The sequence below is a fragment of the Poecilia reticulata genome, chromosome 20 (genome assembly GCF_904066995.2).
Source record: "Poecilia reticulata chromosome 20, P_reticulata-male-v2, whole genome shotgun sequence".
NCBI classification, from domain to species: domain Eukaryota; kingdom Metazoa; phylum Chordata; class Actinopteri; order Cyprinodontiformes; family Poeciliidae; genus Poecilia; species Poecilia reticulata.
The window spans coordinates 20,763,746-20,784,714 of NC_088849.1; the positions used below are offsets into that span (position 1 = coordinate 20,763,746).

The 20,969-nt window shown below is 37.4% G+C and overlaps 1 long non-coding RNA gene across 1 annotated transcript; it reads left to right on the forward strand.

The window, feature by feature from the left end:
• Positions 1-3,007: 3,007 nt before the first annotated feature.
• On the forward strand, positions 3,008-5,124 carry LOC145549501 (uncharacterized). Its single transcript, XR_014085480.1, has 2 exons — positions 3,008-3,844; positions 4,682-5,124. It is a non-coding gene; the product is annotated as an uncharacterized LOC145549501 (long non-coding RNA).
• Positions 5,125-20,969: the final 15,845 nt, after the last annotated feature.

A 20,969-nucleotide genomic window follows, 5' to 3' on the forward strand; every position in this document is an offset into this window, starting at 1 on the left:
TGGATTCCACCACTCGCTTTGGGATGCCTCAATAATCCCAAGGGAAAGCATCAACTCAACTTCCCTTTTTAATGGTTCAAGAAGTCTCTCAAGCATACGATAACTGAGTTATCGTTTTGGATAACTCAGTTATCCAAAAGAGCCCATGTTCAGAGTGGGTGGGCGGGGCCTACGGCAGAGCTACGGCACAGCAGAGAGGGAGGGGGCGGAGCCTGTTAAACTCAGTGCAAGGGAAACTTGCACTGAGTTTGTTGCATGTTGTGCATCTTTTATCTGGTCATTTTATGCAATATTTAACAACTAGAAAATGGCAAAGAACAAGAATATTTTTCCACACTGATTGGCTGCTGTTAGGCCTACCAATTTTAACTTGAATGTTTGTTGCATTTTTTGTAGACGCCTGTGAAAATAATTTCTATTCCCATGACTTTTTTGTTCTCTGGGAAATTATTTTTGATGATAAATACAGAAACAAGCATAAAAATCAAAACATCTACAATAGTGATAGTAATATTAATAATAAAATAATAGTCGGTGCAAAGTAGCCTACAAATTCTTTGTTGGGGGGCGGTGAGGGACCTGGATAAAGGCTAGGGGGGTGCTGGGCTGAAAAAGGTTGAGAAACACTGATTTGGTTGGTGATGTTGCATGTTCTAAATTACTTGCTAAAACATTGACTGAAAGGACTCTTATTTAATGTTGAGGGATTTTTGCCTGTAAGGCAAACCTTTATGGCACAGATATTTTACATTTTGTTTTGAGTTGAAATGTACGGAAGTCTTATTTAAGTTTGAGTTTTTAGCTTGTTAATTGTATTGTTAGAAGCAATTGTTGCACTATGCAAAGACACTTTTTATTAAACTGTGCCAATTGGGGACCACTGACCTAAATCTACCACATGAGGGGGAGGTCTGACCAAACAAAACAACAAATAAATACAAAATTAACCAAAACATTCTATAAAGAAATAAAGCAAACTAACTTTAACTTAGCACAAACAATAAGTGAAAGTGACAAAATTAAATAAAACAATTTGAAGTCTCCACCTTCATGCTTTCAACAATTTGTAGATGGTTTGCCCCAGGTTCCTCCACCAGCTGGTTCCTATACGTGGCACCTCAAACAAAAACACAAGTATAAATGAACCATTCAGACAGACATCAACTAAAGTGTGCACCCATTAGAAAATATATGTCTAAATGAAATAACAAGCTATACTAATAAAGAAATAATACTGACACGATGTGGTGGTGGTAGGAGCATCCACCACACGCACTTTGCCCCTCGTTACAGACAAACTTAAATGTATTTCATAGGGGCTTTTCTATGTTAGACCAGTAAATTTGATTTGCACATATTTACTGTTGTGACATCCTGCTTTGGAGATGCTTTTCTTCAGCCGGAACAAGGAAGCTAGTCAAAGTTGATGGAGAGATGCATGAAGGATGAGGCAACTGTAAAAAAAATACCTGTTTGAGGCTAAAGGGCCAGAACCGCACAGGAAAGGTTTAGATCAAAGCTTATATCTATGTGTTCGCATGGCCTAGTCAAAGTCCAAATCTAAGTTTAAATGAGAATCTGTGGTACGGAATTAGATTTGATATTTGCAGACAATTTCTATCCAATCCGTCCGAGTTTAACTTATTTTTGCTTAGAGAGTTGTTCATAATTTCAGTGTGTGGAAAGCGGAAAGGAATATAAACCAAAATACTTTTAGCTGCAATCGCAAAAGAATATGCCCTTTTCTTTTTTGTGTCCAAATGTCCAAATATGTGTTGTTGGTCTGCTTGAGGAGTTTGGGTGTCATTACTCTGTAACAAAACTTCAGAGTCTAAGTGACTCCACAAAAGGGCTCTGCTCCTAAAACTGAATTAATGTTGTTTGCTTTGGAAAGTAAAATCAAAACATCCTTGCTATGTTGTCTAACAGTATATGTGGGTACATTTTATCCATCCATCCATTTTCTTACACCCTTGTCCCTCAGTGGGGTCGGGAGTGTTGCTGGTGCCTATCTCCAGCTAGGTACCGGGCGAGAGGCGGAGTTCACCCTGGACAGGTCGCCAGTCTTTCGCAGGGCAACACAGAGACACACAGGACACACAACCATGCACACACACACATTCACACCTAGGGACAATTTGGAGAGGCCAGTTAACCTAACAGTCATGTTTTTAGACTGTGGGAGGAAATCGGAGTACCCGGAGAAAACCCACGCATGCACAGGGAGAACATGCAAACTCCATGCAGAAAGACCGGGGCCGGGAATCGAACCCAGAACCTTCTTGCTGCAAGACAACAGCTCTACCAACTGCGCCACTGTGCAGCCCTGTACATTTTATATACACTGTAAAAAAAAAACTGTAAAAAAACGGGTAAATGTACTGTAGAAATTTGAAGGAATTTTTCCGTTTTTTTAGTTTTACAGGTATTTGTACTGTATTTTCCATTTTACGCATTGCATCATGGGAACAAGAAGCGCGAAAACTGGTCAGACGACATTTCAAGGTCGCTACCGGACCCTGGAACATATATCTTTTGGACTTCGGTTGGATTAAGAGATGGAGTTACCTTTCTGCCACTTTCTGCCACCTCCTTGGTAAAGTAAAATAAATAAAAACACATTTTTTTCTGTGAATTATGTTTTGAAATATTTGTAGTTGACTTCGTGAGACTCCTGGCACAGTCTATAATTGCAAACTGTTTTGCAGTATTTTTTTTTTTTTGTTTGTTTACAGAAAAGGTATATATTATTTTTTACAATGCTGTGTTTGCTTGTGTATTATAAAAGTAAAACGCGGTGATTGCTGCATTACTATTCATGTATTTTACCGAATTCAAAGTACCAGCCATTTTTCAAGTCAAACTGAACTGAGCGTGTGAAAGCTAACCGTTCATGGCGTCATGCTACTTATGTCTCAATCCTGCTTTTTAAAAATATCAAGCTGCAGTTCTTATTAGCTAAACATGATTTGATGTCCCGGTTGTTAACATAAAAGCAGGTGGCCATTTAACTTCGGTAAATATACTTTCCATGTCAAGCTTGGGGTTTTAGAATATGGGAAATGTTGCCTGGAGTTGGGGGGTAGTTGGAGCTGGTGGTGGGAAGTATGGTGGGGTCGAACGACAAACGAACGTAAACTTGGGGAGAGCGGGAGCAGCCATTAGACCAGGGGACAGACGAACGAACGTAATGTGGGGGCGGAGGGAAACCGTTAGACCAGGGGACGATGTAAGAATGGGGTGGGGACGGCTCGTGTTTGCCACCTAATCTCAACATGCCTCTAATCAGGCATGTTGAGATTAGTTAGGTTGATAAACTGTTACAATGGGTCAGAAGCTTCTTGCCTGATATAAATGGGGTATATGCCACGGGAGGTGGTGACGTATTTCCGTTTGAATTTATGCCGCATAGATTGGTTCCAGGTCCTGCTTGCTCCTATTGTTTTTACCCAAAGCTGCAAGATCTGTACCATGAAAAAGACGCAAAACTTAAAATATCTGTGAGCTACTGGTACAACAACCGAGTTTTGTGGTGTGTGGTTGTGTCCAGTAATTAGCCGGTACCATCCAGTGCTTAGTTTTTTTTTCATTTTCCTGCTGATATCAAGGCAACAGCGGACTATAGCCAAAACTTAGCCACTAGAGCCAACACCCGGTTTGTAGCTGCCTGCTATTTCAAAGCTTGAGGATATTGAAGATCCAGCGTCAGAAATGGGAAGACGGAGGTTAAAGGGGAGCTGTACGTTCTTCGTTTACTGGAATAATTTGTTGGAGGAAAATAATGCCGGAGGAAATCCACTGCAACGGGAACAGGCTGAGAACAGAGGCAGCGATTCGGCTAAAGGTAAGTCAATAGTGTGTTGATGTTTGTGTTATAAGGAGTATGAAATTATTTTTAGGCAACTCTTTAGCTTTTTTATGTGACAATTATATAAAATACATTTAACATGCAGTCGAAGCGAGACCGAGCGCGGTAATTTAAGAACAACCGAGGGCAGCAACACTTCAGCCCGAACTAGTTAGTCGATTAAGGTCCAAAACCTTCGCTTTACAGCCGTTTAAGTGGCACCGACCCACATAAAAAACCCACAGAACAATTGGTACAAATCACGTATTTCCCAAATCCTGAAAATACTACATCTACCTTTGCTGTTTCATAATGGCTGGTATAATTTGTTCTTGCTTTACACAACGTAATTTCTCTTTTTTTCCCCTCTGAGATTCTGCTTAGAAAATGAGGTTATGACTGCATTTTGTTTTTAAAATAGTAAATTTAGGTTTGCCTCGACTTTTATAAACTAATGCCTCTTATATGCATCATTTTTTGCATTATTGTTGGTGCAGATATTAGACGGACACTGTGCTTTGCCTGCTAGTAGTTTAAATTAATTTCAGCTGCACACTTTCAAGAGTATTCAGATTTTAACATGCATTTTCTAAGTAGTATTTAAGTTAAATCTTACTCAGTAACTTCAGTGTTGTTACAACTCTGAAACATTTTTTTTTGCAGTTTCTTTGTGATACCAGAACTATTTCACTTAAACATTTAATTTCCTGAGATATTGTAAATTTATTTTCAAGCAAAACTCTCAAAAAAAGCTGAGGATTTATTAGTTTTGATTATGTTGTGCAGCTAAATGCACGGACACTTATTAGTGTTTTTTCTTCTTTATTTTTCCAGGTTTGCATCGTAACACTTCGTGATGTGTTTCTGAGCCATGATTGAGCCTCTGTGCCCATTACCTTTCCACTGGATCCAAGCACCTGGACCAGCTGACGGCATCCATCAGTCCACGGTCTGCCGGATCATCACAACGTGTACTAACTTTTTATTTATAGTACTTGACTTTTTATTTACTGTACTTGGTTAAACTAAGATCTTGAAACTGGAGCACCAGATATGCAAAAATCTACCTGCAGACTTTATTGGCTACCTGACACTGCTGTCATCCTGGACGGGGCTGAGCCGGTCTTCCTCTCCTCCAGAGTGACGAGTTTTCATCACCAGTAAAGGCACACAAGTCTGATGTCTGATTAGCTGCTAGGACGTATATTATATGTTCACTGTTCATTTTGCTATCTTGTTTGTACCTACAATAAAATTGAATCTCTACATTTCACAAACTTGTTCCCCTTTTCTCAGTGTTTACGTTATATCAAGTATTTGCATGTAGATCAGGAATTCAAGTGAGATGTTAAAATGCAACACTTAGGTAATGCCAGCAAAGAAATGTAGTAAGTAATATGTTGTTAGTCATATAATTTGATATGCTGAATAAGGCTGGATGATACAAGATTTTTTTTCATACCAGATTTGATTTTAATTGATTCCTCCTGCCCTCAATTTCTATAATAAAATCACAGAAAATACTTTCAAAAAATGCCTTTATTTCAATCATCTGTTCTGTGATTTGTATAAGGGAGCACTACGGTCAGGATACAAGAAATTTTAATTGCAAGAATGCAGATTCAGATTGATCTGATGTAACCAGCTCAGTCCATGTAGTTCTGACATTTGTCAGTAATCAAAAGGATGTACATTTCCACCTCAACTGACCAGGTAAGCATTAAAAATAAAAGAAATACTGTATAAACAAATACTCTATACAAAATGGAATAAGAGCAACTGATAGAAATACTTTATATAAAGAAAAGCAAAAAAGTTAATAGCAGGAGAAAAGTTGTTGGCAACATTAGCTCAGCCAATCTCTTCCTCCAGGAAGCCATCAAACAGAACTCCTGTCCAACTCCAACTATAATAAAGATTAAAAAAAGACCGACTCTGCAGAGTATTTCTGAGTTGTTTAGCATTTCTGCCGGATTTTCACAAAATATCAGCCACGACAATGGACGAGGGAACCAACAAGTTCATGTCATCTTTTTTGGACCATGTCAAGATGTTTTAGCCACGCAATGCCTCCAACATTGTGCGAGTTGCAGCTAAATGCTACCAGTCGATGAGGAAAAGAGCAGATCCTCAGACCCTCAGCATAAATATAGCTGTGGACAAGATCACTGATGGCTATTGTTCTTGCAAGGCTGGGTAAGTCGAGCATTCATGGTTTTGAGGGTTTGAATGTGCCTAGGACTTATACACGGCATTCGGTGGCTAACACGATTACAGTTTAGTAAAAAGCCTTTTCAGGTTAAATAAAATCTTTAATGTATATCAGATACGGTACACATTGCATATTGATCTGTTCAGCTAACGTAAGACTGTAACAGACAGGCTTCAAGGTGTAGAAGTTGTATCGGTACTACCATTATGCTGTACTTGGCTAAAAGGTTTTCATAATGGATGTTTATTATTGACTTTATTTTTTTCATTCACTAAGCACAAAGCAAAGCAATAATACGCCAGCAGACACTCCTTTGTTCTTACCGATCCTACGACGGTTGAATGCGGTCCTGCACAAGCTTTGATCCAAGCAAGGCTTTCCGTTTCAGATTTTGGAAATCTGAATTTTAGTTCCACAAACACGATCAAGATACCTGACATCGCCTGTACAGATACCCCACTGATGGAGAACCATTTTTTTTCGGGTCCTGACGCGAAAACTTTCTGTCGGTCTGGTAGTCCACAATATACATTAGAATGAGTTTGTGAGCCGGTAACCCACGTGATAGCTGCGCTGTGACGTAAAATGGGCATTAGCCATTTTACGTAGGGTAAGGTCTATATGGACCTTAACCTGTGGTAAGGTCCATATAGACAGATCTATATATGTTTATATTGATATATATCTTATCTATCTGATATGTAGATTGCACAATGCACAGATGATCAAAACACTTAACATTTACATAGCATCTTTGTAAGCTTGTCCCTGTTAGCTACGTCAGAGATATGAGGCATCATGATGAATACAAACGATTTGTTAACTTACCTTCGAAGTTATTGTGAAGTTTTGACACATCCAGCTTAAATCCATTTAAGCGTTTCAGGACGTCTGAATAATTATATAGGCATCATTAATAGTCCTGCAGGACTGAGGAGCCACTGTTAACATACTGTTGCCTGTGCATCGGAACCATTCTATGTGGCAAAAAATGCGGAAGTGCTAAAACGGAAGTCCGTGGCATATACTCCATTGTGGATTGTACATACAGATAGTTAATTTTCCTATTTCTGAAATAGGAACAAACATCACTGAGACTAAATAAAAGTGACGTTTGCAAAAAAAAAAAAAATCCAATTGGGAGTTTTTACTGAAATGCCTGCTTGCAAACTCATTATCGGTTATTGTAGCTTATCTTAAAAACTATATAAATAGTACTGTTCTAAATTTGTTGTCAGAACAAATTATTTCATTTTATTGTAAAAAAAAAACCAACTAATTGATTTAATTATTGGAAGACTTGCATGTTTTGGTGTTTATATTTCTTTCTCCTTATATGATTATAACTTTTCCTGGAAAGCAACTAGGCATCTTTATAATAGGTGCGTACATTTGTCTTTGTTTTAATCAACCTGTTAAATCTTTAGTTTAAATTAAGTAGTGTGTGGTGTTTTCTACAATAACAGGCATGTTTTGTTATGTGTCTTTCTAATAATGTCTAATGCAATGCTATGTAACTTATATTTTTTTACATATTTGTTGAAGCTGTCACTGTGTCGTGATATTGCATGAGAGATAATCTGTGAAAAAATGTAGCTCTTCTGTTAGCCAGTGCTAACTGAATTCAAACAGTCAGAGCCAGGAGGCAGGTCTTAGCGTGTCATTCACAAATTCTTGTGCTGCTCATCCCACTTCTCCCTGATCTCTTGCATTTGGCTACGCTGCAGCTAACGGAACCTCTCATGAATGTTAAGGATAAATGTTAAGGCTAGTTAGCCTGGACACCAATGACAGTGGATAAACGGTTTTCCTGTAATGGTAAGTTGATTGACAGCATGAAGAGGTTGTTTGACAGTGCTAAGACTATCCTGTCTCTGATTGGTTGGTTTTGGTTGGGAGTGATGGATTTCTTCAGATGGAAATAGTAGCTGAGGGGGAGTGGAGGAGTTTTTATTTTCACAAATTATACGTCTCATAACATAAAATCATGACATGGTGACTTTATTTTAACAAATATGCAAAAATCAGTGTATGTTTTTATTTTCAAAATAAAATATTTGTGTATTGTGTATGTTAGGAGTGCACCAATAAATCTTCCCCAAATCCTTAATTTTGAAGATTGGTGATCCGCCAATACATGTGAAAGTGACTTCATCCACTGATCTTATCTACCTCAGCAAAGATCTAAAAATCAACCGCTTTCCTCTCCTGTTAGAGACGTTTGACTGATAGACCGGCCCACCAAGTCATGTCTCCATGTTTGCAGTTATCAATAGTCACCCCACTGTTGTCAACCCACTGACGTTTTCTGCATTTAGCAATATCCAGACACGACCATCAGTATCGGCCAAAATCAGAATTGACAAGTCAGATTTTTAAAGATTGGCCAGAAATCTGCAATTGACACACTCCTAGTGTAGATTTTTTATCTGTCAGAATTCATCAAAATTACTCAATGTTGTTGTTTGTGAGAGGTATTAGCAATTGGTGAGACGCTGATGAGAAAGGTGATGTGCTGCTGTAATGTAATTTAGAAGCGCTTTGTAAAAAGTATGTTTATAACATGAAGTGTTTCTGTGTTAAACTTGAGTTTCCATTCTCTTTGTTTAGAGATTTCCTGGGCTCAAACCCTGAACGAGGTCGACTGACACGACGCAGACGAAGGTGAAGAAGCAGCTTTACATTCCACCAAGATGGTTCAAGTCCCTTAATGAACTGAATGACTGGGAATCCATGAAAAATTTGAGCCTTTTGAAGTTTAAACGTGATTGGTCATCTCATCAAACCTGGTGCACCAAGAACCTTTGCGAAGCACAAGAACTGATCACAGAACATTTCAAGCTCTTGGTAACTGGACCTAAGAGTTGGATTAACCTTTTTTTGCAGAACATAAGCATAAAATGGACTGTTTTGTTTTATGTTCACAGCGACTAGAGGTAATGAGAGCACACACTCATGAATCCAGTGTCTTCCTCTGTTGTTGGCATTAGGCTGGGTTTATGTAGCACTTGATTTTTAACTAAATATTTACACTGCAAAAACTGAATTCTTAGTAAGATTAAATATCTTAAATTAAGAAGATTTTTTTCTTGTTTTCTTTCTGACAAGATAATTTTACTCACCAAGAGGGGTTTATGTTAGAATATTTTTCTTATTTTAAGTGTTTGTGTACTTAATTAACTCAGTAAGATATAAAAGCTTGATATTAAGAAAATATTACTTATTTTCTTAATAGAATCTAAGATATCAATATTTACCAATCAAACTTCAAGTCTAAAACTTATTTTATATAAGTAAAATGTTCTTATTTCAAGCACAAAAAGAGAAATCACATACTTAATGAAATGTCTTCAGATAATTAAAACAGACTATGTCCAAATGGTATCCTTTGTGTTATTGTCAATGAAAAAAACAAAACAAAAAAACATGAACTTATACTCTTGTATAAGTTGGCAGAGTGTACTGGAAATTATAATTTAATATTTAAACCGTTGACATTTAACACAGCAATTTCAGAGACAACATTAGTATTTCAGAGACAATATCAGTTTATATATCAAGATCATTCTTGGCATGTTTCCATCTGCTATGGACCTTCTTATTCTGATCTTCTTGATGCAAGATGTGGGACCTCTTACTGACATGTCATGAAATTTCTATTGATGTGTGATTTGAAATGGCTGGTATTCCACACAATGAGATTAGAATCGACAACATTGATTAGCTCAATGTCATGATAAATATTAAAATTTTTGGTTTATATTTCAAATTCTTACTTTATAAGTTACTAATATTAGTTTGAACAATATTTTATTCATCATGTTTGTAACCCCTTTTAGGACACCATACAATCCAAATGGGAAAGCTCCCAAAATGTCAGTGAGATAGTATTAATGTTCGATACAACAGATTTTCTTTCCGATCCAATACCGAGTAAAATTTAAGTTGGTATTGGCAATACAGATCCCATACTTTGTGCAAAGACAGTTTATTTGTTTCTTAAATAAAAAATAAATGTAATCCATATCTTGGCTTCATAAAAAGAACACAATGTACTCTGATGCACTCATTTTAAACTCAGAAGTACATTAAGACAACATTCTCGTTTACTATAAGCTATATAAGCAGAAATATACAAAATATGTGAAAATGGAGTTGCAAACTAAAAAAAAATAATAGTAAAGTAATAACCCTACTAAATACATTCTTGTTTAATTATTGAAACTACTATATAATGACAGCTGAAATAGCTCCATGTCACTTCTTTTGTAATCTGTCATGTTCATTTCTGAGTGAGTGAACATCAGCAGCACGCTGCGCTTGGCCATTACTAGGCCTGTCACGATAAATTTTGCTGGACGATTAGTTGTCTAAAAAATATTGCGATAAACGATAATATTGTTTCAAGACCTTTTGACACTGATTTAGTGGAAATTATGTAATAATGCATGCGATTTTCTGCCATAGATAGATACACTTTATTTTCAAAAGAACATAACACTTGAAATGATAAACTAAACAAACAAAACAACCAGAAACAAAAATAAAATGTATTCTGTCTCCATTAACAAAAAACGTACTTGAATAAAAACTAAACAACATAAAACCAAAGTGGAAATAAATACTGCATTCAACCAAAAGAGTGCAGATTATGAAGTCTGTATACTATATTGCCCTTCAGTAATCACTAGATTTAAATAGAGAAGATGGGCACATCCCACTTCCTAAGGTAGTAGTTCATACTACACAATTCTTTGCCCCTATTTTCCCTTTACGATTATCTTAGAACGTTGGCCGATCTAAGATTGTCGCTGGTGATTTCGTGACCGATCATCCTGCAGTGTGTGGTGTGTTACGGTAGATCGTCGATCTAAATCAGGGGTTTTCCCCGACTGGGAGCTTAACACTAAATGTGACAGGTAGCCAAACAGAAAGCGCGGATTCTCCTTCGTGCTTTCTGAAGGGAAATTACGAGGGGAATCCCAAACAGCTGAAACGGCGCAACCCGAAGTCCAGCGAACATCGGAGATGATTTGTGGAAACATTAATGTTTATTCAACATTTCGTGCAAAGAATATAGAAATGATAAGGAGAGGAGTTGGAGCCAAATTGCTACTGCAGTTGATAAACCCGGTAAGTTTTCAGCTGTTTTAAGTTAACGTGACATAAATAGGTTATAATGATTTTCATTCAGTCAGGACCTTACGCTGACTCTAGCCACATGCATTGCAGGTAGATTCCAGTAAAGCATTGATTAATACCTGATTTTAAAATTAGTTAACTGGACTTGTAGCCATTATTTTGTGCCCATGTGGCTGGACACCACACGGCACGACGAACCCGATCGAACCGTTATACCTAGGATTTCTGTCGGCTAATGTGTGGTCTCAGGTTTTGAAAATGGGCCGACAGTTGGCCGACAACTCATGTAGTGTGCGCTGAACATTACACTAAGGAAATGAGGGAGGGTCAGTGGAAAGCACCCGAGGTGAGTCTTTTTCACTCAGTGTCATCAACAGAAAGAAAAAAAGCAGGAAGAGACGATAAAGCCGATAATTAAAATGAGGTCGATAGGTTTAATTTATCGTGCGATTAATTGATTTATCGTTTATCGCGACAGGCCTATTACATAGTAAAAAAAAAATTCCAGCAGAATTTTTTCCGTAATTTAACAGTTTTTCACCGTAATTTAACAGCTTTTATATGTTAAATTTTAAACATAGTAAACTGTTAAATTACGGGAAAAAACCTGCTAAATTACGGAAAAAAATACAGCTGGAAATTCCGTAAAAAAAAAACCCAGAAAATGTACTGGCAGAAAATTACCAGGTCATTTTCCGTTTTTTTTTTTTGCGGAAAAAATTTGAACTAAAATACTGTTAAATTACGGGAAACTTCTGACGGAAATTCTGTTAAAAAACTGAAAATATCCAGGCAAAAAGTTACCAGGACATTTTCTGTTTTTTTTCTTCTTCCAGAATTTCCATCAAAATATTTTCCATGATTTAAACGTTTATGTCAAATATACCAACATTTGCTTAACCTAAAACTGAAATTCTGGCTTTTTACTGCCTTTTGTGATAAAAAAAAAAAAAAAACATTGGACATTTCCAAATACTTTTGTCTTCCAAACCATTAAAGTCTGTATTCTAGACCGTATATTAATTATAGTGTAAAATATATTAATGTTATAGTGTAAAATATATTAACGTTAATGTATTTAATATACATTAAATACATTAACTAAAGTGTTGAAAGTATTGATCCTTGGATCTGACAACAGATTTTAAAAAATTAAGTTCTGGTATCGGAAGAATCGATATTTCAGTGTCAATCCGCACATCACTAACTGCAACACCAGAGATCATTTAACTGCCCTGATTAACGGTTAATTCAGTTGTAATAGCCTAACTAAGCTTTTATCTACTGTACTTTTATAAGATTTTCTTTTGGCAAATTCTCTAATCTCGGTTGGACATAGATGAAGATGGAGGACTTTTTTACATGTATAGACCCTACAGCTGATGTACTCAGAGGTAAGTTTAAAGTTGTCTGTCTTTCTAAGATAAGCTAACTGTGAAGCTAGTTAGCATGTCGTGATATGTCAATTTTCACTGTCTTGCCATCTTGAATTCATGTAATATTGTAATTCAGCACATGAACTAAAATATGACTTGTTTTATTTTTCAAGTAAACCAAACTGTTGCCATGGTGAAGCCTATCCCAGACACGTCTCCAATCACGTATTGCACCATCTACAAGAAACTGGGAATTGCAAGTGACGCCGTCCTTCACGAGGTTATTAGTCTTTAGTTATAAAGACTAGATGACGTCAATTTATGGTCTTAAATTGCTAAATAAAATCTGCAAATTGTCGAATGGTTTTATTTTTATATCACTTTGCATAAGCTATTTTCAAACTAAGTGTTTCGTGTTCTACAACTACATTTTCTCTAGACTTAGGGGGCGTTTACACGACAACGATCCAACAAAAACGGCACTTTTGTTCCGTTTTTGTTGGATCGTTTACACGATAACGTTCTGATTACGATCTGTGTTTACACAGTAACGGTGCACATCGAAAACGTGTCGCTGCGCCTAGTTGGTGCTAGGTTCTTTGAAACTTTGAAAGTGCGCATGTGTTTAAAAAAAAGTTGTACTTGAAGGCTTGTGGATTTCCGTGAGAGAACACGCATTGTGTGCGTCTGATTAGGGCGCATGCAGTTGGAAAAAGTGGGATAACTTTGCCGAAAAACCTTGTTTGAGCTTTCACGGTGTCTGTAGCGAGCCCCGGACTGGAAGCTGTTTATTGTTTTTACCTTGGAATGGCCAACAGTCTGTTATTCCTATATCAATTTGATAAAATAGGAGTTCCCGCACGTCCCATATCCGTGTCCTCTGTTAGTTACCTTTTTCAGCAGTTAAAACAGTTTTATCCGTCGCTAACAAGTCGTAACCTGTTTTTCCGAGCCGCCTTCAAACGCAACATGAACGCTGAGACGCTTGCGCTGGGTTTACACCTGTGAGGTAGCGAAGGAGACCTGATGCTGCTGCTGCGCAGGTGTGTGTTAGAATCATGGCAGCAAACCAGCAAAACGTAAATAACTTGGCACAGTTTTTCCCCCGAACTAACCGACTGAGTTGAGTAAAGCTGTTGGATGCAGGTGATGATAGCTAAAAGATGACTAGCTGATATCAATACAGCACGTTAAGCTTGTTAACAAGTAGCCTGTAGGCTGCTGGTGTTGTTGTCTATGTTCAGCTACGTAGACTCATTTTGCCCCCAAAAATAAGTCGATGCCCCTCCTGTTAAACTCTTCTGGAGCCGGGCTGGTCCTGGTCCGTAGATCTCTAGATAAGAGCGCTGAACAAGCAGCCGTGTATTTTGCCATCTGGGCGGTGCGGAGCGGTGAAGAGACACTGAGGGAACCGAATCTGATGGGGAAACAGTAACACCAGCATTGTGAGTAGTTTCTTCTTCTTCTGTGGATTGTAGGAAGCAGCTATGTTTTGCGTCATACTATGCATGAGCTGGTCTGGAACCCGTTTTCAATCTGTGCCGTTGTTAGAGAAAACATTCGGTGGTTTCGTGTAAATGCACACTACAAACGCAACAAAACTCTTCCGTTTTCCCCCGAAATCGTTGTCGTGTAAACGGGGCCTTAGAATTAATTTTTGTTGCTAAGAAAAACGGAAATTCTGGAAGAGAAAAAAACCCAGAAAATGTCCTGGTAACTTTTTGCCTGGATATTTTCAGTTTTTTAACAGAATTTCCATCAGAAGTTTCCCGTAATTTAACAGTATTTTAGTTAAAATTTTTTCCGTAAAAAAAAAAAACGGAAAATGTCCTGGTAATTTTCTGCCAGTACATTTTCTGTTTTTTTTACGGAATTCCCAGCGAAATTTTTTTCCGTAATTTAGAGCACAACAATGTATATTTTAATGTTATTTGCTGAATATTTTTTTATTTTAAACATTGTAGTCAGTGGATGATGTCTGTAAAAGCCCTTGTCCAGGAGCAGAACTCAATACATTATAATAGTTTAAAATAATTAAAGAAATGCAAACATTATATATTATGACAATTAAGTATAAGTAGTCATATAAATAATTATAAAGGTATCAATAAATTGAATTAAAAATATTTTTTATATATTTTCCAACTCCATTGAAATTTGTCCTTAGTTTTTGTCAACACCGTCAGAAATGAAAATAATGTAAAAAAAACAGGCATTATTGGGGGGCACCAGAACTTCTGAGGACCCCATGACCTCTTCCTTTCTCTTCCTTTGCTAAGAGGGCTAGTTATCTCTGGTTAGCTTAAGTTATTCTTTAGTTTTTTCTTCTTTTTATTCCTAAGTTTTTTGTCACAACCATGATGTATCAACACCATAACTGACAATTTAAAAAACTTTGATGAAATTTAGTGAAATTAAAGCTTAATTTTAGTAAAATGTAAAGATTGCATGGACCTGATGAGCTACAATATGGCCTCATTCAGAATAACATTATATAAGTTAAGGTAGTTTGGCTTTTTGTCAACTCCGTCAGATGTCAACTCCATCAGTTTTTCTGACTCTTTCAGTGAAATTGATGTCAAATCTCACTTAAATGTGCAATTAATTCATTTCAGTGTATTTTACAATAATTGCATTACTTCACATGTACCAATTTTTTCATTTTATTCACTTGTTTGACACCACCTTCAGTTCTGTGTCAACTCCGTCATGCAGTGTCAACTCCGTCAGATGGACTTTTTGTTGTTTTAAATAATATTTATTTCTTGAGAAGCATTTGTCTGTAAAATGAGTAAAAATATCACTAATAGGGTCATTAAAAATTATTCAGTATTTATTTTTGTCAGATGGTGATGACAAAGTTCTGGGTCAGGTCGATTAAAAATGTAATATTTAAAAAAAAATGTTGCAACTGGGAGCCTGCACCTCAGCATCTTCACATTTCCAAAACATTATTTGTCATATACACTGCTCAAAAAAATAAAGGGAACACTTAAACAACACAATATAACTCCAAGTAAATCAAAATTTTGTGAAATCAAACTGTCCACTTAGGAAGCAACACTGATTGACAACGGGGACCCTTGTCGGGTCAATCAGTGTTGCTTCCTAAGTGGACAGTTTGGTTTCACAGAAGTTTGATTTACTTGGATTTATATCGTGTTGTTTAAGTGTTCCCTTTATTTTTTTGAGCAGTATATATATAGTGTATATACAATTTCAACTATTGAAATTTCAATATAGTTTCAACTATTGAAACATTAAGTTGTTTTAAAAGCATTAATTACAAATAAACAAATGTTTAATATATGGGTAAAATTCTTTGTTTTATTCCAGATCTTCACACCAATGACAGAAATGCACATTCTTTTCATTGTTTCATTGTCTTTCCAGCGTTGTACGCCTGCGCGAAATTTCCATACGTCCAATAACATGCATGGTGTCTATATACGTCAGCGCCTCACCAGCAAAGTACCTCACCGCACGTCACTGATATATATATTGAAATTGATATATAATTTCAATATATCAACTATTGAAATTTCAACTATTGTTGAAATTTCTTCAGGATTTCTTCAGCCAATTTAGGGCCCACACTTGTATAATATTTATTAAAATTATGAACTATCTCTTCCATGCTATTTACATTTTTATCTCCAATGTTTGTAAACATTTCCTCAAGTAGTTTTAGTTGAGGAAAACTAATAGGCCTGGAGTTTTTTCAAATAACACTGTTTAAAATATTCCAGATACCTTTAATATTATTTTTGTCTATCCAACTGTTTAAAGTAATAATCTTGTTTTGCTATTCTTAAAATAGCATTAGATATATATTGATTAATGCAGAGGTTCCCAAACTGTGGGGCGCGTCACCTAGGGGGGGTCGCCATGCCATTGCACGCTGTATGTGCTGGGTTTTTACCTTAGAATGGCCAACTCTCTGTTATTCCTCTGTCAATTTGATACAGTAGGGGCTTCCACACTTCCCATATCTGTCTGCTCTGTCACTTTTATCATTAGTTAAAACTGTTTAATCCGTTGTTAACATTTGGTAACCTGCTTTTACGAGTCACCTAGTGACCTAGTGATGTTGTTGTCTATGCTCAGCTACATACATTCATTTCACCCCCAAAAAAGTCACCACCCCAACCCCTTCAGGGACAGGGAGTCTGTAAGAATCCTCTCTCCTCCCTCCCACACGTCATTCAACCACACAGCTATTTGTAATCCATAGGGGTTGCCCATAAAATATTTGGAAACCACTGGGCGGAACGCAGGAGAAAAAGTTTGGGAACCACTGGATTAATATACTATATATACACACTAGTGTACCAGTGTGTAAAGTGTATATATATATGTGTGTGTGTGCATATATATGGTATATTTATATATATATACCATATCATACCAACTTTATTTATAAAGCACTTTAAAACAACCACAGCTGATACAAAGTGCTGTACATTAAGACAACATAACAATAAGAAATAAAAACAAACAAACATACAATTTAAAACTAGATCCTGCTGGAGTTGAAAGCCAAATAAAATAGATGGGTTTTAAGACAAGCTTTAAAAGTGGACAGTGAAGGGGCCTCTCTAACCTGCAAAGGCAAGTTGTTCCGTAACTTAGGACCCATGATAGAGAAAACCTTGTCCCCTCTGAGCTTCCTTATAGATCTTGATAGATTAATGCTCTATATTGACCTATATATTTTTATATATGTACATAGATGTATAAAAACAATATATAGAAAAAATACCCACCCCAAATTATTACAACAGTAAAAAAAAAATCGCAATAAAAATGAAAAGCACCAGCAACACAAACAAAAAAACGACAATAACACAAGACATTCACATATATTTTTGAGAAATGACTCAATTTGTGGCTTCAACTGTCTGGGCACAACTGTCTCCTTCACACTGATAAAATTGGCATAGTTTTTTTCCATACTTTTCCATAAGGAAGTACACGGACAACCCATAGAAAAAATAACAAACACAAATAATCACGATAGTAAACAGAAACTAGAATTAAAAATGAACAGCACAAGCAACACAAACCAACAAACAACAATAACAAAAGTCCCCATATTATTTTCAGAAAACACACGATTTCTGTTTCTGTTTTCTTCAAAACTTTCTCTCGGTCAGCGCTCTCTTCATGGCTCTCAGTTGAGGAATGATCCTGATGAACCTCCCCAGCCGGGGAAGGTTCAAAAAGCAAGGAAGAAGAATCGTGCTGTGAGAAGCAAACTTCCCCAGCCGGGGAAGCTTGCTTCTCATTTGACGAACAATCCTGACGAACCTCCCCAGCCGGGGAAGGTTCGAACAGAAAGGAGTCAAATGCATCATACTGTGACTCGGTTCTCTCTTCCTTAGAGCTACTTTCATCTGAATCGTTACCAGGGAAAACTTTAAAGCAAAGCTTCTTCATCCCAGTAGTAACTAAGTAGCCAATGGCAAAACTCAGATGAAAAAACATGTTTGCTAACTTCCCCAGCCGGGGAAGCTTGCTTCTCAGTTGACGAACAATCCTGACGAACCTCCGAGGTTCGTCTGACACATCCTGAGTGATCTGACACATCCCTAGTACCAATACTACAGTTTAGGACCCTGTACTTGTCTGCTCTGAATAGAAAAAAATAGTCAATTCTTGAGTAAACGCCTTGGGGGTGAGAGAAAAAGGTGAACTCCTTAGCCAATGGGTGGCAATTCCTCCAGACATCAAATAAGCCAATCCTTTTAATCATTTTCTTTATATACAGATTCAGAGTTTATTTTTTTTAAAGGGTTTGAGGAATCCAAGGAAGGATGCAGTTGTGCATTCTAATCCCCTTCACATATCAAAACACCAGATGTTTCAGCCAATATGAGATCAAGCATTTTATCAATAAAGGTTTTGTCATGTCCTGGAGGTCTATATACGTTAAGTAAAGTTACTTCATTTGAGTCTAGTGTTCCCCTAACCAAAACAAAACAGTCTTCTTTGTCTGTAATTTGTTTGAATACCTGGAAGTCCACATTATTTGCAACTAATATTGCCACACCCCTAGTGTGTCCATTTGAGTGGGAGGAATAAAATGTATTTTTAAAACCTATTTTCTTTAATTTTTCATGGTTCTCTTTTGTTAAATGGGTTTCTTGCCAGAAGATTATTTGTTGCTGTTCTCTCTTCATCTTAGCTATAAGCTTCCCTCTTTTAATTGGATTCTGTAACCCGTGAACATTAATAGTTCTAAATGTATATTGCTTTTCGAACATACGTCTTTAAATGAATAAATCCCTCTAACTTACACATCCAAGGTGACCATAACAGTAAAACATTTATAAAAATCAAAAAACAAAGAACCTGAAACTTCTAACCTTACAACAGGAACGACTTCCAAAACAAAACGACTCATTGAGGAGTCTTGGGTGAAGAGAAAAGTCCCCATGAGACTCTTCTCATGGGGGGCGGACTGACATACCTCGTACGAGTAGAATCTCAGTGCAGTCAGAGCCCTTAAACCGGCTCCCAAAACAGTCATGTATTATCTACTTTTCTTCTTTTTTTTTTAATCTGTAACGTATTTCTTAACATTAGCGAAGGTTAAACGAAGAATTATTATAATAATGTTTGTCAGTGTCTCTTATACAAAAATAACCATATCTTAGTCCACATGATGGGTCAGATCACTGTGATTCCTTATGGGTTTTTTATTATTTCGCATGGGTTTTAAGGAGCGGCGCTTAGCTTGAAAAAGTGGCTGCGTCTCCAGCCTCAAGATGAAATCTGCTGAGTTTTTTTCGCGCTCTCTCTCCGTGTGCGTCGGTGTTCCGTCGTTTGGCCTCAACCGTCATCCAGGACGGTCTGTCCAATTTTTCCATCGGCGCCGTCAGGAGGGAACCATCGTTGCTATTGCAATCGGGAGCGAGACCTCTCTTCTGCAGGTCCTTCATGGCTTCCGCCGCGCTATTATACGTGATCGTGCCGCCGTCAAAAAACACACGGAGCTTAGCTGGCGGTGGGGTTTGGAAACGGAGACCTTTTTCTGTCAGACGTTTTCTGATGGGGGCGTAAGCTTTCCTCTTCTTTTGGGTCTCTGCCGGGTAGTCCTGGTCGAAATAAACCCGCTGCTGGATGAGTCGAATCTCTCTTTTCTTCCACGCGGCACGAAGCACCAAATCCCTGGTTCTGAATGCCAGAAAGGAGATCACCACAGAGCGGGGGTTCGCATTCTGCGGCGGTTTGGGACCCAGAGCCCGGTGGCAGCGCTGTATAGCTAAATCGATATCCTGGAGCGACAGCTCAGTCTTAATGAAACCGTCCATAAACTCCAACAGGTTGTCTTCCTCCGTGTCTTCCGGAATCCCGTACACACGGATGTTGTTTCTACGTGAGCGTGCTTCTAAATCAGTCCGTTTGGCTTGAATTTTGTCTTGGTTATTTATAGTTTGAGACGGCACCTCTTTCGCCGCTGCGGTCCACTCCTCCATTTCTGCCACACGTTGTAACGACTCCTCCGCTCTCTTTTGGTTCTCTTTTATGTCCGACACAATTTCGTTTAGTTTTCCATTAATCTCCTCTTGGAAACTTCTTAAATCCCTCTTCATGTCGGCGGAGAAGTCGTCACGAAAGCAGCACAGCTCTTCCTTCACGTCTGCACAGATAGCTGCGATCTCTTAGTGGATAGCTCCGATGCTAGCCTGAAGCCCTTCCATAGCCATCTGCTGGTCATACACCTTCGTCAAATAGTGAAATTCTCTTTCCTGTTTCGTCTGTCTGTTTTGATATAACGTTACTTTTCGATGCCTTTCCCCTTTCCATCATAAAATAATCAGTCTTAGAAGGTTAATTCAGCTCTGGCAACGGGGAATTAGCGACCGAGTTGGGAGCTCTGGTTCAATGCGTCTGCTCACCTCAGCGCCATAACCGGAAGTCAGATGGAACTATTTTAAACCAATCTTAACAATCTTTTAATATTTGTCAGTCAGTACAACACAGATCATGTCTTTTTTATTATCAAGGTTGTAATTAGGGAATTATTATTATTATTATTATTATTATTATTATTATTATTATTATTATTATTATTATTATTATTATTATTATTACATGTCCTGTAGTGTTAAATATAAATGCTGCTATATGTGTTCAAGTAAGGAGCAGTTTGTCAATGAATCCAACTGCTATATTTCTGGATGAAATTGATACATTCTAAAATAAAGGTCGTACGTGTCAGTAAAAGTGAAATGGGTTCATTTTCCAGAGGCTTGTGTCATGGCTCGTGACTTGAAATGTAGCTAGATGTTTTTTTCGTTGCTGACGATAAAGAAGGTGATAAGGAGGGCTGGTTTTGTTCTGGGGGCAGATGTGGAACCTATAGAGATTCCAAAAGTTTCGAGTT